The 19,288-nt window shown below is 40.6% G+C and overlaps 1 protein-coding gene across 1 annotated transcript in view; it reads right to left on the bottom strand.

Annotated features, from left to right (window-relative positions):
* LOC117415563 (signal-induced proliferation-associated 1-like protein 3) overlaps positions 1 to 19,288 on the bottom strand; it is a 125,335-nt gene that overhangs the window by 68,836 nt on the left and 37,211 nt on the right. Inside the window, 1 exon segment of the mRNA XM_059026718.1 lies at positions 18,514 to 18,576. The gene's annotated coding sequence lies outside the window, so the exon portion shown is untranslated.

The raw sequence follows: 19,288 nt of genomic DNA, 5'->3' as shown, positions 1-19,288 counted from the left end.
AGCCCATCTCTTCAATGTTACAATTTAGAAGATTATCCATCACAGCCTGCGTTTTTAATTTGTTTTAATTTTAATTCTGTAATGCCAAATCAGTCTGTCTTTATTGTGCAGTTACACAACGTTTCCTCCAGTTTCACCTGACGAAAATGCAGCCAAAACAAAGCGAAAGAAACAAGCTAGGGTAATGTAACAGTTAATCATTAAACAGTTTTAGATACTGTTATGTATTTCTTTTAATCTGTGATCTTTTGTTGCTTTAGTGCATTTTCATTTGCAAGTGAACTGTGACATTAGGGCCTCATTGAGCACTATATTCTGCACTTTTGAATACTGACTTGGGATACTGTTTTAATTCAGGAAACTGTTGTTTTTTTTTTATCTTTTGGTTTTGCTAAATGACATTTCCTTTTACATTTTACGCAGTTCTGTGCATGGATAACATTTAGATTTCATTTTGCTGTTAGGTCGTTAATGGGAAATTTTACATACCGCTACAATGGATTTAAAAGTATGTACTGTATTACAGTTAACATGTCTTCTCTTTAGTTTTGGCAAGTGATATTTTCAGAAGCATATCGTTCTGAATTAAAATACTTCTTGTGTTGAAAATATAGTACTGTGCCAACAAAACCAATACAGTACATCTAAATGGAAGCCTACTCATTTTTAAACACGGTCCTTTCAGATATGTATTTTTGACATTGTATCTTTTTTGTGTTCCCTGAAAAACAGACAAGGGTTGGAACCGGCCAAAATGAAATAATCAGATATGCGTCACATGCGCTTAACCGTCACTGAAGTCAAAATTTTATAGGGTCGGATATGTGAGTGCTAAATGTATAACAATCACAGCATACTAATTCAATTAAATTCAAGTCTTCAGCACAAAGGATGTTATTTACAACTTTAAGAATCATTTAAGGACTGTTTTTTGAAGACTCATGGGCCATATTTTCAAAGCGTTTACACCAGTCTTTAACTCCTACTGTTTTTCAAAGGGGTAAAACGCCTGTTAATTTTACAGCTAGAACCAAACAACAAAGTACTGTAGTGCAAGTTCTCTTCAGCGTTCGGAAGGTGTGTGTTTCTCATTTTGTAACATTTTTTCTCCTTTAAAATAGGAGTTAATTAAAGACTGGAGGAAATACTTTGAAACTATGGCACTAAGTCTCAGGTTAAATCAGTGCTTTGAATATTGTGAATAAACTAATAAACCCTCTCTATAACAGTTGAAAAGAGTAAAGAAACATTTATTTAATAAACCAAAATGTGTTTGAAAAAAAAAAAAAAACACAGTCTTTAACATTTTGGGAATAAACAGTAAGACCTCTGTTTCTAAAATAAATAGCTGCCGTATCTTAAAGTCATACACAGAGATAGACCAGGGTCTGGTTAACTGCTCTCCTGTGCTGAGAGGGGTATTTCTCCAGGGCTGCACTGGGAGTCTGCAGTTTTGAGTGCAGTAACTGTATTTTTCCAAGCAGTGCTGAAAGAGTTAAAAAAAACAATGCAAATAAATACAGCATTCTTCTTTTACTGTAGAAGAAACATAACTGTGTTTTACTGCAGAACTGGTCTTGATCATGAGATAATGCCTGCACTGCATTGAAAAGTAATCAAGATAAGACAAGTTGAAAAGAAGAGTCCTAGAGCTAGTCTATAGATGTGTGTGCCCCAGGCCTCTGCACTGTGAATAGACAGAAGCCTTCAAAAGAACACTGAAGCATAAAGAGCTTTACTGTACTGTACTGCACTGCACTGCAATGAAAGAACTGGATAAATGACTGTTGGAATTATTCATGTTCATCCTGCAAGTCACTTCTTTGTGTCTGCAAACGGAAATTACCCCCGGAGGAAAAAACTAAAAGACATGCTCTTTCTTGTTTCTTATATTTCCTCCCCACAGCTGGGTAAAAAATAGAACCACAAAGCAAAAAAAAATGGAAGATTGCTTTTAACCCCTTCTTCTCTGGAAACCAAATTGGAGAAAGGGCACTGGGACTGACTCATAGGCAAAAGTGTGCAAGACAAAGGGAGAATGGTGACTAAACTCACCCCTCATAAGGGTGTCTTTATGGAGGCAGTCAAATACAAAGGCTAAGCTGCTATCTGTCCCTGAATAATACTCTGTCAGCAATCCGTTTGTACCTAAACACAACACCGGCAATGCAGTCAGTCCTCAATAGGGTTGGAGTTAGCCTCACCCTTTTCCCCAGGGTGCATGGGGGCGTGACTACTGATCTGTACAGAGTGAAGGGGGCTGGGAGTGACGGATCCAACAGCATGCAGCCCGGAGAGCTGAGGGACGGGAAGAGGTGAAAGGAGGGGGGCGTTTCAAACGACTCCACCACTAACACACCCTCTCTAAAAACGTATACTTACACTACCACATACCTATAAACTTCCACTTACACCAACACTACCACATACCTATAAACTTCCACTTACACCACCACCTTCCAATAAAACTTACACTGTGAAATAACATCTCCGAACAAAAGTTTCAGAGCATTCAGGGGAGCGGTCCCCAAGATAGCCTGCTAACAAGTGTCACAAGATCACCATGAGGGGTGCAACGATACACTGACGTCACAATATGATACGTATCACGATATGCAGGCTGTGATACCATACATATCACGATACATGCGATGGCCCTGATGGGCTACTTTTATGATACATACAAACGATACAAACGATCATTTAACGATAACAACTACAGAACTCACTCATTCTTCATTCTTCATTCAAGCACTTGGTGAACTACAATGAGGTGTGCTGTGCTTTTGGTCTTGTATCGCAATGCAAACGACATACACCTCTATTACAATATGACATGTCATGTAAGGAAAGCATCCCGATTCATCGACACACAGTGAATCGATACACCCCTAATCACCATGACGACATGTACTCACAGTATGTGGAATAACTTTTTCTGGCTTTATGTCCGTGCAAACACAAGAGGCTCTCAGAGAAACACTACCCTTTGTTAGATCATTTTGATAGCTTTGTATTATATTCCTGTCCCTGACCCTTTCTATAATATTTGCAGTCATTCTGAGTGGGCCTCATTGCATTAACTCAAACAGTGGGTTTGTTTTCTATTCTTTCACCCGAGTTCAGGAGCTGCTCTTCAGTTCTAGTTGTTTGCCACAGAAATATGTAATGCAGACTTGATCAGTCAAAGTGCTCCTATAGACATAAAAGCCAGCAACATCTAGGGATCTGCATCTTTGGACCGAATTTCCTGTGGTTTTGCTGGCAATACATGTCTTTAATCTGGATGGTACTGACCGTTACTAATATAAAAAAGACAAGGTACCACAACACAGCAACTGTTCCTATACACTGCACTGTCCCGTGCCTTAGGTGGTGAGAGAGATACAGGAGCAGTTCAGTCTCATACCTCAAGACTGGAGGGAGCACCCTTTCTCTTAGGAGGTGAGGGAGGGAGCACTTCAGTCTCCATGCCTCAAGCCTGCTGTGGACTGGAGGGAGCACCCTTTCTCTTAGGAGGTGAGGGAAGAAGCAGTTCAGTCTCCATGCTCATCAAATAACTGATCACTACTGACTGAATTAGATGGTTGTTCTGTGATGTCAATAACACTTGCCCAGGCGTCAGAGGGAAGCGAATTACCGTAACACCACCACTTAGAACTCGTGTGCCATAAATAAAAGAGAATTACAAGAAATTCATTCAGCTAAAAATAAAGCCACTTGCTAGTACAAGTTACATTTTTACGAGCAGGGTCCTCTGACACTCATTATAAAGTGTTGTGCTTTGTTTTATTAATCGGACGACTTCCTTCCTTGTCTGTTGCTGTATTAATTAAACACTTCTTGATTGTATCTCAGAAAAGGTGTTTGCTAACAGCTTTCCAAGTGTCTGCTCAGGGGATTCCAGATTCATTCCAGAGCTTTTACAGCCATTGTGGAAAACATGAAGACAAACTGAACAGCCAGCCTGGAGGGGGAGGTTTTGAAAGAGCAGGGTGATTAAATGCCTCAGCAATAGGGAACAGTTAAGGAATTGGATTGTTATAAGATGTCACTGACCACTTTCATGTACAGTTAGTATGCGGAAAAGGAAAATAAAATGTTTTAAAACATGTTAATGAAACTTTTGTTTCTAAGTGGGTCATTGGTTTATAGTATACAGTTTCGCTTCTTCTCTTGGAACAATAAACGATTATTGTGATATTATCGATAATTTGATACGTCTTGATTATTAATTGTTTTGAAACCTTACTCTCGGTATTCAATCAGTGTGGAGTAGTGGTTAGGGCTCTGGACTCTTGACCGGAGGGTCGTGGGTTCAATCCCCGGTGGGGACACTGCTGCTGTACCCTTGAGCAAGGTACTTTACCTAGATTGCTTCAGTAAAAACCCAACTGTATAAATGGGTAATTGTATGTAAAAATAAGGTGATATCTTGTAACAATTGTAAGTCGCCCTGGATAAGGGCGTCAGCTAAGAAATTAATAATACCTAGATTTTTTTGTTCCTCTCTCCTCCCTGTTGTAGAGAACGGATCTGTCCACGAGGACATAAAGAGAACATGAGAGATGTACTATCCAGGGAGAAAGCTGCAGTTAGAACATGAGAGAGGTACTATCCAGGGAGAAAGCTGCAGTTAGAACATGAGAGAGGTACTATCCAGGGAGAAAGCTGCAGTTAGAACATGAGAGAGGTACTATCCAGGGAGAAAGCTGCAGTTAGAACATGAGAGAGGTACTATCCAGGGAGAAAGCTGCAGTTAGAACATGAGAGAGGTACTATCCAGAGAGAAAGCTGCAGTTAGAACATGAGAGAGGTACTATCCAGAGAGAAAGCTGCAGTTAGAACATGAGAGAGGTACTATCCAGAGAGAAAGCTGCAGTTAGAACATGAGAGAGGTACTATCCAGAGAGAAAGCTGCAGTTAGAACATGAGAGAGGTACTATCCAGGGAGAAAGCTGCAGTTAGAACATGAGAGAGGTACTATCCAGGGAGAAAGCTGCAGTTAGAACATGAGAGAGGTACTATCCAGAGAGAAAGCTGCAGTTAGAACATGAGAGAGGTACTATCCAGGGAGAAAGCTGCAGTTAGAACATGAGAGACGAAGATCTAGTTGTGCAATATTCATATTCCCACTCCAGAGCCACAGAAAAGCTTGTTTATTTATCTAGCTTTTTGAGATATTGATTGCACAGGAGTTCCAGTAGACATACTCCAAACCAAACTGCCGATCTGTACCCTGTACTTTATCTGAAGCTACATTTAATCACTTGAGTCATTAGCTAAAGCTACTGTAGAGTAACACTGACATTTCAAAAAGCAAAAGTTAAACAAACAGAACAGCACCCAAGTGAAGTCTACAGTTAGACTTGTCTTCATGAATGTGTATTTGATTGTGTACTGTTAGGCACACATTATTAGGATCACTGTTTCTTATTGATAATAGTCATGTTGAAGACACAATTCTTCAGTTTTGATCTAATTCAGTTGTATCATCTCTCAGACTTTGATCGATTACAGCCAACATGTACAAAGTGTTTATTTTAGGAGAGTCAAAGGCATACATCAAAATGGAAACCTCTGCATCTGAAATGTCTATAGCAGCTTGAGTGTGTAGTGAAGATGCTGAAGATCAAGGCAGTTAGTGTATTGTGTTCACTGTGTGGTGACTGATAGACAGACGTGAACAACGCATAAGCGTCCCGAGTTTCTTCAATCTCGTTAGAAAGCTTTCAACACTAAAAATAAGAAAAAGTTCATGACACTAAAATGACATTAAAACACAGATTTAGACTGAGAACACAGTAAATTGCAATGACTTTATTTCCTTCAGCGTTGCAGTGTTAATGGCAAGCTCACCCTGTTTTCAGGACACTGCATTACACTGTACATACAGCACATTACACGACAAGGAAAACCCATCCCTAGTTTTAAATTCTACAGTAACTTACTTCACTTGAGGTAAATTTTAGTACATGTTAATTAATTACTCTAGACACACACACACATTTACAAAGGATTTTTTTACTGAAGAACCGTGAATCAGAATATAGCATCTGTCAAATTCCAACTGCAGTCTGAATGCAACATGATTGTAGCTATACAATCACAGTTTTCCACCCAAAGTTTCAGTAAGTCTAGCCTGTATGGGAGGCTTGGTGGTCCAGCGGTTAAACAAAGGGGCTTGTTACCAGGAGGTTGCTGGTTCAATCCCAGCCACTGACTCACTGTGTGTGATCCTGAGCAAGTCACTTAACCTCCGACAAACAAGGTCCTATTGTAAGTGACTCTGCAGCAGCAGCAGTTGTGATGCATTGTTCACCCCCCGAGTCTCTGTACTGTAAGTCGCTTTGGATAAAAGCGTCTGCTAAATGACTAATTAATTGAGGGGCTCTTGAGATTTGTGATAAACTGCAGAGCGGATACTTGGTTAAGCAGGTTCATGGGTTAACACTTAATCCCAAACCGTTTCCCTCTCAAATTGTTTAACAATAAAGATCAGAGGAGTGGAACAGGACCCGCCTTATGAAAGCGTAGCAGTGAGGGAGCCAGCACACTAAGCAGGTGATCAAGGCTTCAACACCTGCAGGAGAGGGAGGAGGGCTGCTGGGCTCCACACAATCAGTCCTAATGGCACAGCGCACTGGAGCAGCTGTATCACTCACATTACTGTGCAATTACTACTAGAGCAGCACTCCCCCCTTTCTTTCTGTATATTATTAGTAGGGTTGTACCGATTCATTGTGTATCGTGACACTTTCTTTACATGATATATCATACCGTAATAGGAGCTATTGTACGTATCGTCTGTCATAATGATACCCAAAGCACAACATAGTTCATTGCAGTTTATAAATGGTCCATCATTAAATGATCTCTTGATATTATTATGCATCATACAAGTAGCCCATCAGGACCCTTGCATGGATTGTCATACAAGCATTTGCATGTGGTTTCCAGGTGCAACTGAAAATATTTCTGTACAACACTGCACATATGTTTGTCTAAAGTCCTTTAAATGTATGCATTCATTTGTGCAAAATATGAAATGGATGTCTTCCATTCAACAGAAGGAATGTGTCAGCTAGGAGATCTCGTGATTGTAACAGTGGCAGATCTTAAGACCGTCACCCCTTAACTCTGTATAAATCCTTCCAGTGTTTTTAACATTGGGGAGCAGACAGTTAGATAGGCAAGGAGATTCAAAATTAAAAACGACCCCAGAAGCTCAGCTTTTATATCTCCATCGGTCATTTTTTATTTTAATTTTTAAAAATGTTTTTAAAACAGTTTGTGTGAGCTCTATAGGGTTTGAGAAGGAAACATCAATGCAAGAGATTCACAGACAGGAAACTTAACACGCAGTGATCAAAGGGGTTTCTGTTGGAATCTTAAAAAACACAAACTTCTGTCATTACCACCAGGGATTTTTAGAGGATGGGTAACCAGCTTTTTAGTATTATTACTATTATTATCAATTATTATTATTATATTGGGTTTAGTCACAGAATCAGAGGGAAATGGTATTGGTCATCATTGAAAAAAGTGAATCATTAAATTGTTCTGCACAGGCTGAGGAAGGGGAGTCAGAGACACTTCCCACACTGCTGTGATGAATTCCACTGGATTCTGAAGGTTAAACTACCCATGACAGCATGAAACTCTCTGGTGAAAGTCCACACTGTTTTTACAAAGGACAGTATCAATGTTTGTTTTGCATTCTCTGCTTATTTAAATAAACCAGTACAGAATTCACGGGGGAAAGCTGCAGTACTGTGCAAGCGTTTATTCAATTGGTATAAACAGAGGCAAGATACTGTGCAAACTGTGCAGGAGTGTCTCTAGTGTATTTCTGATAATAAAATACGTAAGACAGCCAGGAAGGCGGCAGTTGCATCATGTTCAGTTGCATCATGTTCAGATCAATTGAATAAACCCCACAGAATCTGTACAATACTGTATACTGGAAATGCATCTCTATATTTTGCATGCTCAGAATTGTGAATGATTGTATATAAAGTCCTACATAATGACGCTCCCCTATGGGCAGATGGCTGCTGTAACAAGCACAGTACAGGAGAAGAATATATTAAAAAACAAGCAGGTAACAAGCATCCTCATCATGGCTGGAATCCAAAATAAGAGCCACCAGAAACTAGATCACCAGTATATGGTATTATCACAATTTAATAAGCAGTTCTATCCAGCTGGATGTATCCCCAGAGAGCATTGGCATGAGAAAAGGTTTTAAGAGCAAGGAAAGGAAAACAATTATAATTTGCTGATATATAAGGCTTAAGCTAATCCTCACACATGTGTGTTTGCAAACATCATAAAAATGTGAAGGGCACGTCTGTCCCACTCTGGCGCCCCCTGTGGCAGGACAGCATCACTGGCAATGGTGTTTACACTGAAACAAAACAAAAAGGCACAGTGGCCAAAATAAACAGGTTCAACAAAAACTCAAACATAAATAAACATGAACCCGGTGTAAATACAACACGGAACACGGAACAGAAACCTCCACCTCCAACACCGACATCAACCCTATCCTTACTCACTAACAACCGCGATCACCCTATTTATACACCTGTGGCTGGATCCTTAATTAATCATTAATGAATCATTTTAACCTCCTTCGTGCTAACCCATTATTCCCCACACCAACACATACACACTTGTGCCGGCAGAGATTGCGCAACACTGCCCCAGGGAGTAAAAAAAAAGTCCACTCAGCCAATCTGCAGATATCATTACCACAAGAAACAGCGTGCAAGATCCTGGGGCTCTGAGCAATGAACTGTGTGTCAATCCATGCCAGCAGCCACTCCAGAGGGACACTTAGTCCTAAATATTGTAAAGAACCTCCAGGATATATGAAATCTGTTTAATGTACTATAGTAGCTGATCCAGGGAATACGGTACACTCGGCCTCTGTCACTGTCGACTGCACTTCAAGCAGGTTTTGTGGTTCAGAACAGACTACAGTAGCGTTTGTTTGTTTATAAATGTCAAGCATAAGCCTGGCACACCCGGGATCTGCTCCGCACACTCACCTGGGAGCCCTGCCAGCCGCGGGGGAGGAAAACGGGCCGTTGGCCGATTCCTTAATGGTGAAGAGACGTGCGATACAAAACACAGCTGTGCGCTGTCAAGAAAAACCAATCCATTCTCAAAAATAAGTTGTGGCTGGTGGCGGGTGCTACTGCTGTAGAGGGCTGTGGCAGGGCAGAAGCCCTGAATGTGTAAATATGGAAGTGTATGTTAGATATGGCAGGGCTGGAAATTAAGATTCCAGCCCTGGTTGTCTTGGGTGTGTTTGTGGTGGTGGTTGGCAGGAATAGGGTTAATTCCTATCCCTGCCAAATACATGTGCAGAATGTAGCCAGGTGTTGATTGAATTATTAGTTCTCAATCAACCCTGGCCACATGGTATATAAGGGAGCCTGGGAGAGAGACACAGGGGCCTGAAATGTTTGTTTAAAAAGAACTCACTGTGATAGCACTGCTTGGGTGAGGGTTTTGTGTTTTTCATTTTTGTGGTTCGTGATTGTTTTTGTTAAACCTTTATTTTGTGTTTATTAAAAATGTGCGGCAGCGCTTAAACTTCAGTTTTACTGTCTCCGAGTCTCTGTCCACCCAGCCATCCTGTCACAAGGGCACTCTAATGTTTGAGGATGGATGCACATAGAAGACTAGTCTCTCTCAGTAGGAGTGCTGTCTGTCCAGTTGAGCATCACAATGAAGCTTGTCGCTCAGGAGCATTGACTGTGCTGTAGCAAGGCGATCCCCCGTACACTTGAATGACTGCGAGTGATCAGTGAGGAGCTGGAGGATTATGGTTGTAAATGATTTCTGGCTAAGGAGCATGAAGGGTTAAACCGATCTCATGCAAGTTTCAAAAGATGTGTACAGTACCAAATGACCTCTTCATACCTAATAATCACCCCATTAAAATACAGAATTACATCATCTACATCCCAACATACACCAGACACAGTTAATGCAAACAAGCCTAATGGATGCACTGTCCTTTTTAAAATTTAAGCAAATACTCCAAACAACCGGGCACACAGTCTGTCAACCTTCTCTTTCTTCGTCTAAAGCTGTCGTTGGTACATGGTAATCAGTTTGAGTTCATGATACTGTTTTGTTTAAAGTGGTTTATTGTGTACCGATGAATCGTGGTACTTTCTTTACATTATATATTGTATCGTAATAGAGGTACCTGCACAATACGTATCGTCAATTGATACAAGATCAAAAGCACAGCACAGCTCAAAGTAATTCAACAAATAGATCCTGAATGAAGAATAAGCGTCACACAGCCAAGCCACACAGCCAAGTCAGGTCTTGGAGGGTCTCAGTTAAACAGCATCAACATCATGTGTGAAGAAGCGTCTCCACTTCCATTCCAACTGTGTCCTCTGGTCCTGGTTTCTGCGCTGTGCCTGGCTAGGTTAACTTTTTCAACCCTTTTGATTTTAAAGACTTCAATCAAGTCCACCTAATGCTTCCTTGTTCTAGGCTGAATAAATCCAGTTCTCTCAATCTTCAAAGCTCGTTCCTTTAAAGGGTACACAAGGACCTTTTTATTTTATTGTGTTACATGTTCCCATGTGTTGCTGTTTACGTAAGGTGTGTGTATTGTTTCAATTATTATTATATTTTTTTACATTTTGACCACTTTTTCAAAATTTCAAATTGCATTCCCTGTCTTAGGTAAACAGCAACACATGGGAACATGTAACACAATAAAATAAAGAGGTCCTTATGCACCCTTTAAGCCTTGTGATGAGTCTGGTTTCTCCTGGCGTTTCTTCAAGATCACTCTTACTACCATGTGGGTTCTCTCTCATTTGTAATTGTTTCTGCTTACATCATTAATTACCAGGTTTACTGTAGTAATTATTCCAGCAAAAAGGTCAATTTTCAACCATCAAGGGCCTGCTTCTATAATTGGATTTCTGGAGTGAGGTTTGTACAATGACTGCCAGGGATGCAGCTAGATTTTCTCTTTCCTCTCAGATTTTTACTTTACAAACTATTGAGATGATACAATTAGAGATGCAACCAGCAAACATGTTCCTAATGGAATATCATACAGGTACAGTAACAATCAAAAATAACTATTTTTTTATTCAGAAAGAAAGAAGCAAAAATAAAAAGTGTGTAGACACTTCATAAGTGCCTTCAAACACAAATGAAAAACAGCACGTGCATAAACGGAACGCATGCATTGAGAAAACTTGAAATCAAAAAGATGCCTCACCACAAGACAAATCCAGCAGGAAGAGGTGTTTAGTGTAGCAACGTCCCTGGGTAGCTGGCTGCGTGAGGCTGTGAATAGGGTATCAGGGTGATTAATAGAGCAAAGAATGTTTAATTGAGGCTCACAAATAATTTATCTCTAAATACTGTATTTTACTATTACTACCTAGTCTACCATGGAGTGTTTAGAGTTCTGGATCCGGTTATAAAGTTGATGTCGTGGTTTGATTCCAATGAAAACTGCTTCACATCCAGCTGGATAATGAAGTGTTCACAGTCAAAGTCAGACAGCACTTTGCACAGAGCTCTGGAGACAATATTTAGTGGGCTTATTGGCTCTCCTATTCTATAGACTGAATGACAGAAGAAATCCTTTTTATTAAGCTTGGCTGCCCAGATTGAAAACCAACCAAGCTTATGACCAACATGCATACCAGCACAGTGAAGAATGTCATTCAATGGACAGGCACACCCGTGGTACTGTGCCCCACATTACAGAACAGTGCTGAGGATCAGGACTCCTGCGCAGGCATGCTCTCTACGACAGACCTTTAGATGCTGTGATATATTATACAGCACACTGGAAGCTAGATATGCACTGGGGTGTTAAGAGGATAGAGTTTTAACGTTATCCAAATGTTAAAAGTTTATAATTCGGTCTAGAAATACTCAAATAAATGAAATAAATTCAGTTTGATTCGTTTTTCTGACCTAGATCTAACCCTAACCTTATAAGACTTCTAGTGGAAGAGTTTGTCATTGAGTTTTTCTTTGTTTCTATTAGGATTTCTAAATGAGGCACTCCTGAGTGTATTATAGTTTATATGTGCTGGCTATTTTATTTAGACAGTAGTACCTCCACAATGTGAGGTGACTTACTTAGTGTCTATTCCATAAACACATTAGGACAGAACTAATCTGATTCACATTGATACTGAACTCAATCGATTGCTTCTTAATATGCGATATTTGAGTGGCTAGCAGCCTTGCAATAATGTTCAAGATTAATCGTTTGAACATTCAGGAAAATCCAGTTATAAATCAAATACAGTTTCAAGGCATCACGTTTATTACGAAATCTTTCCAGTAGTCGCTAGGAGAGTCGAGTCAAACACATGGTACAATGGTGTCAAAAAACAAGTGTGAATTGAATCCTACATTTTTAAAATGGTATTGCTTTTTCTTAATGCAGTGTTTATTATACATAACATTTAATAAGGAACTATCCCTTCAGCCTTCTGTACTGCAGCTGTTCCTGTGCTGGTGTTGTTTCTATGGAGTACGTTTTTAGTACCAGACCATTTTTTAGAACTGTATTATATCTAGCACAAAAGTGGGCCTTGAAATAAAGCAGATTTATTTATCTTTTTTCAGTCCAGTAGAGGCCATTCAGCCCTTCAGTGCTCATCCGAATCATCAAGTCAGGTCTTAAATAATTCCAATAATTCAGCATCAGCAACATGGCTAGGTAACCCATTGCACACCCTCACCCCTGTGTGTCTCACTGTCTATAAAGGTTTTTTAAGGTTGGCGAGTGTTTTGAAGGAAGAAAATAAACTCCAACTCATCTATAAAAGTGCAGATCTGTGTTGCGTTATCTATATAAAACGCTGTGTCGTTCTTTATACTAGTCTTAAATACCATGCATGTTAACATGTCATGAGCAGAGCTTGTTAAACTCACTGTCATAGCAACAGCGAGCAGGACCCTGCACCCTGTCAGTCATTCACCGTATTGCTCAGAATGCAGTTTCAGATGGTTTCGCTATGGCTAACATGCCTGCCTCATGGGAGGGTGTGCTTGAAAGCAAACAGTGGAAGTATGTAGTACTAATGTCCTGGAAAACTTGTTTGCCCAAGATAACGAATGAAGACATGTTCATATTTTATTACAGTGACTTTTATACAGAAAAAGTACAGCATTTTTGGTTGTGCTGTTTGAGCAGACATTTAATTAATTAAATAATTCATTAGACAACGGTTCTTTACTCCAGTCTATTTTTTTTTTGGTATGTGAGGAAATTCAATCTGTAATGTACAAAAATAGCAATTGTTGGAGATGAAGTGGATACTTAGGACCGAGGGTAGGAACCCCTTCTTCACACAGAGGGGTGAGGGTGTGGAATGGGTTACTGATATCACTAGGATCCTTAATAGACACACCTTGACAAAAGTTCTGACAAGCCCACAACACTGCAGTTGGTATCAGACGGCTGAATGAAAATAATATTAATAATGCTTCCCCACTTAAATATTTTTATTTAAATTGTCTGCATATTAATAGAGAGGACAAAACACAGAGGGAGCACAGGAAAGTTTACAGTACACTACAGTTTTCTTTCTTTTAAATATATTGTATCCCTTCTTAGCAAAATAAAACACGCAATGTACATTGTGCCTGAAGCGCCTGCAATTTGACACTTAGCAGGTTGTTACATTGTATAACATAAAATTTAACGAAAACAAAATAGTCAAATTTACTTCTTTGACAAACGACGGCGCCTTTTTGTTTTGTGATTTTGTTTGGTTTCCGTTTCCATGAAAACAATCTGTTGACTGACAGGTTTGAAAGTTGTACTCGCATGATCCCTTTGGCTGTGTGAAAGGGTTATGACGGTATTATACCGGCATAGATTGCGCAATTTCGTGCTGTGTGAAAGGGTATTTTAAATAATTCTTTTAACGTCTCCGAGACAGCTCAGTAGCAGCCTTTTTGTGTGAAAGGGGTATTGGATAGCATTACCATAGGAGAAGCACTGCAGTGTGGAACAAAGCATTGCAAAGACCAGCAAGGTATGGGGAAGCATAGTTTACTGCAGTGTGCCATGGTTGTTTAATATGCTTTATCAAACTCTCTGTGCATTACAATGTTTATCTACACTTTAACATGCTTCCACTATGCTTTTTATATACTGTATATCTACATTTAGATTGCCAAATTATTTTACCCTGATTCTCTCCCCAGTCATTCCCCACACAGTTCAGGAGAACTGAAGGTTCAGCGGGCGTCCTCCGATCCCACGACCGAGCCAGCTTCCTCTTTTACACCCAGGAACCCGAGGGCGGATGTCAGCGAGCTACCAGACAAAGCCAGCCCTGTAGGTGTCCATCTGAGCTTATTAGGTCGCCTGGCCGGTAAGGTCCACTCTAGCGAGGTGAGGAGAAACAGTCCTGCTGGTTTTGACTCCCTACCCAACGGGAGCTCCAGAGCCAATGCAACGCTCCCCCTGGAAATCCCCCGCGAAAACCACTGACTTTGCACAGTCAGGACAGGAACCTGCGTTCCCCTGACTGACTCCCCCTGCACACCACACGGCGTGGCTTTACCAGGGGAGACCCTCGAGGACCCCTGCGCTCCCCTGACTGACTCCCCCTGCACACCACGCGGCCGTGCCTTTACCAGGGGAGACCCTCGAGGACCCCTGCGCTCCCCTGACTGTGACTCCCCCTGCACACCACACGGCCGTGCCTTTACCAGGGGAGACCCTCGAGGACCCCTGCGCTCCCCTGACTGTGACTCCCCCTGCACACCACACGGCCGTGCCTTTACCAGGGGAGACCCTCGAGGACCCCTGCGCTCCCCTGACTGTGACTCCCCCTGCACACCACACGGCCGTGGCTTTACAAGGGGAGACCCTCAGGGACCCCTGCTCTCCCCTGACTGTGTGACTTCCCCCTGCACACCACGTGGCCGTGCCTTTACCAGGGGAGACCCTCGAGGACCCCTGCGCTCCCCTGACTGTGACTCCCCCTGCACACCGCGTGGCCGTGCCTTTACCAGGGGAGACCGTCGGAAACACCAGTTGATCTCACTGAACGGACGGTACTGTGGTGAGGACTGTCACAGAGCTAAAACTGTACCTTACAAGCAATGACTGGAATACAAATGGTCTGGAAATCCCAAGAGGAAGATTATTTTTTTCAGTTGGTTTCACACTGCCGCCTTAAATATTACATTATGCAGATTTCTAAATGAAACTGGCCAATGTACTGTGACCAAGACCAGAAATGTTATTTCCAATTAATAACCAAAGAGCATTTATAACTGCTGCTGCCTAACATGTTTCATTACCAGCAATGTTATTGAATCTACTGTAGTAGCAAAGGCTTGTATGTCCGTATTAACCATCATAAGAACATAATGAAAGTTTGGGAACACGAAGAGCCCATCAACACCATTCACCCACATGCCCCAAGGGAATCTACATCTTTAATGCAATAGGACAGAATCTACTTTTATTATGTTCCTAGTGTTTTAGATGCTACTACTTAGGCTAGTCCATACAAATATAACTGTGTTAACGTGCTAACTTCCTTTCCCCTTGTCCTACTCTCTGTGCTAGATCTGAAGTGACTTGGGTTAACTATCATTACCATTTAGGTTTTGATTACAAGTTAACTAAAGTGACTGTAGCTTACAAAATAGTTCCATACACTGCCTCTGTCATGCACATCCATTCATTGTATAGGTGTCAAATGTGCAGCTTTGAAAGGAACACATGCTATATCAAACATGCTTTATCTACGTTAAAGAAATCTGCTTACAAGCTATGCTTTTAGACTGTCTTGCACTTCCTGGTTCATTTCCCTTCCCTCCCCTCCCCTGTCAATAACCAATCAGCTGCTTCCCCTGTTGACTGACAGGCATTAAACCAGTAACATGCTTTGACCCACCGCTGAGGTGAAATGATCCACTGCAGATAACCTGAGAATAAGGCATAGAAACTGAGACCTTCCTTTAACTGAGACTACCACCACATATCAGGTTTTAAAATGAAAATACATGTGTGCTGTATATATTTCTTTCAAAACTGCACATTTGAGACCTATTTAGCTAATGGAGGTGTAAAACAGGAGTGAGTGAATTCTTGTAACTGTTCCTCCTAGCTCATGCCATTGAGTCCCGGGATCAGCCTAGTTGACCTCTGTACTGTCAAGTTCAATAATGTATTTTGTAGCGAAGGGATGAAAACTGGACACAATGTGTTGCAGTGCACCACAATCACATTTGCAAAAAATAAAATTCCTAGGTATCTGTTTACTACATCTTTGTCACAATAGACTTCAAACTGTCACAACACGACTGCCAAGTGAAATAGTGGTTCTGCCAGTCCTGCTAGATTTTTGTTCCATTTCAGATAACCACAACACATACAATCCCTGTCTGTTAGTGTGTGTGCCATGCATTTCTCTTTAGCTTTGTAATACATGTTTAAATGGATATAGTGTCTCACTTCAGAGGAGTACGAATGGAAATCTGGTATGTGAAATGGAGACATGTTTCCCTGCTGGCTGAATGATAACAGAAAGTGAAATGTGATGTCCTGTGCTCTTTCTGGGCATGACAGAGCTTGAGAAATGGAGGAAGTCTTATTAGTACAGTGCAACCTGGAATCTGTAGTTTTTTTGAGGCAGTTTTAAACAGCACAGAGTTCAACAAATGACTACTGCTCCCACAATGCAAGGTGAAACATTTGAGTACCCACTAACCTTTTTTTTTTTTTTTTTTTTTAAGATATTTTAAAACAGTAAAGTCTGCTTTCTGTATTGTTCTAATATATGATGTAACTTTCACTATTATCTGCTGTATTATTGAATTGTGGTTTGTCACACTTGAGAATTATTGTATTTCTTGTTCTTATTGTATGACTTATATTGTAACACTTGAATGTATTTGTATTTGCTTGCGATTGTAAGTCGCCCTGGATAAGGGCGTCTGCTAAGAAATAAATAATAATAATAATAATAATAATAATAATAATAATATACAAATGGAAAGGGAATGTAAACTGAATTTACGAAATGGACAAATATTGAAATGGAAATAATTGCACTGAAAATAATAGCATATAACTCCACAGCACAAGGTCCCACCATCCAGGTTTGAACCCGGGACTCCAGAGGTGAAAGGCTATGCACGAATCCACTGTGGTACCTCTTCCTCCCTATGTAGTTTAATCCTTACTTGCAAAGAGGTCTAATTACTAGGCATAACAGTCAATACTCTACCTTGGATACAATTACCCCCAGTATCCTTTGTGCATTGTGCTGTGCAGTTCAACATCACTAGGCTTTCGAATCAACAGCACTTACTGTGGAAGTTCCTTTTGAAGAGGTCTAAAGAGACTTGCAGTACATTGTTAATCTCATGTAAATAAGCCACTGTACTAAGAAATACAAAGAGCTGCTGATTAAAGAACAGACCTCTTTCTATGAGAGAAAACCCACAGTTGAAGTTTATGACCATTTTTTGCTTTCATTTTTTAATGCGAGCGCTACACAAAACAAGGCTAAAAAAAACACTGCTGATGTTTTTACGTTCCAGATACATTTAGAAATGTTTTCGATAATGTAGTTCAGATAGGAGGAGAAAGTACATTAACTCCAGTGTAAAGGAGCTGGAGCTGACGTTGGTCAATAGGTTTAAAACTTCTGTGATATTGTATTTTCCCGTCGAGCACTGTAGACAAGGAGAGAAAACAGACAGACAGAGCCCAGGTTTTGGTGCGCTCAGGTCTCTAATTATATGGAAATGTAAAAGTGTGGCATGAATGTATCCCTAGTAAGGGAAAGGCGCTGTTTTAAATACTACACTGGGCTTTACAAATGCAGACAAAGGCAGAACAGCCTCCTGTTGTTTCTAGAGAATGAATCTAATGCCCCCTGCCCATGTTGTGTTCAGCCAAGACCGAGAGGCTGGCTTGTACGGGCTATGGAATCGCAAACAGAACATGATTTTTCTTGCTCTTTTGTTTCACTTTATATAACCCCAACAGCTTTTTACAAACAAAGCGCTCCCCAAGCCTGCCATGCTGTACAGGCCGATGAAGAGGAAGCTCTGAGGCCGGAGCTCCAGCAATGCTTCAGCATGCTGTCAGTGCAGTCTGCTGTAGGAGTGGATCTGCTCTGGATGAGCTGCTACACTGAGGTCCTGGTAGCTCTGTGGACAGGGTGCCTCTGGCCTTACTGAATACCCCGAGTGCAACTCCTCCACCACTCAAAATAAGGACTGTCATCCTTGTAAAATAAATGTTGCAAAATAAATTAATACGCTTTTTCCAGTTCCAACAGAGGAGCACACAGACACACAACTTCAGTTTTAAGATCAGCAAAATAAAAAATAAAAACAGCAGAAAATCACCAGCAACCCAACCTTAATGCCATCTTTACCAGTGCCATCTCTATACCAGTTACGTTTGGTTTGATGCACTGGTGTATCCTTGGTCATTGTTAATTTGCTTACCAGTTTTCAGTGCAGTCCTCCTTCTCTAGTGATGTATACAACTCTGACAGCATCTTGCACAACCTAAACAAAACAAAAAAGAGAAATGTCAGCTTTGGCACATGACAAGATCAATTCATTTTGGACCTTTATCACAGTGCTGATCACCCACATAACACTGCAATGGAAACGGCATTTTTCTTTGTATCGTTATTAAAGGGGAGCCAAGATACTACAGTTATTGAAATTTTAATTTGTAAACTTTGAAAAGTCAGTTATTTTTTTCAACTTTCTCTGGAACATGCGCTAAAAGAAAGAGATTTTTCTTCTAAAGATCGCAGTGTGCTCAGTTGATGCTCCCTCCTCTTTATTCTTCATGTCGGATCTCAGCACGTCAAGTATCATTTCAGCCATCGTTTAGGGAAGCACGGATTCAATTATACGTGACACAACCTTTACTGTGCCTTAAAAGTGCTTATATGTACATTTAGTACAAATTATTTTCATTCAAAAGAACATGGGTCTATAAGATGAACTGCAGTCTGCAGTCTGTTGTTTAGCATTACGAGATTAATATTAAAAGATGATATTGTTTGAAGACGCCTGCATTAAAAAATGGAAAAAGGGAAGAAAAACTTTAAAATGATAAAAATTGGGCCCATGTACTGTAGGATTTGATACACTTGGAAAACATAAGAATGTGGCAATAAACATGGTCATTTCTGCAAACCTACCTATGGTAGAAAAACTGGCTGCCACTTGTAGGCAAAATTCCTACTTAATAAACCCTTGTCCT

This window comes from Acipenser ruthenus, chromosome 7, assembly GCF_902713425.1.
Source record: "Acipenser ruthenus chromosome 7, fAciRut3.2 maternal haplotype, whole genome shotgun sequence".
Lineage (NCBI taxonomy): Eukaryota > Metazoa > Chordata > Actinopteri > Acipenseriformes > Acipenseridae > Acipenser > Acipenser ruthenus.
The sequence above is the reverse complement of the archived record's forward strand: the minus strand, read 5'-3'. Positions and strand labels throughout refer to the sequence as shown.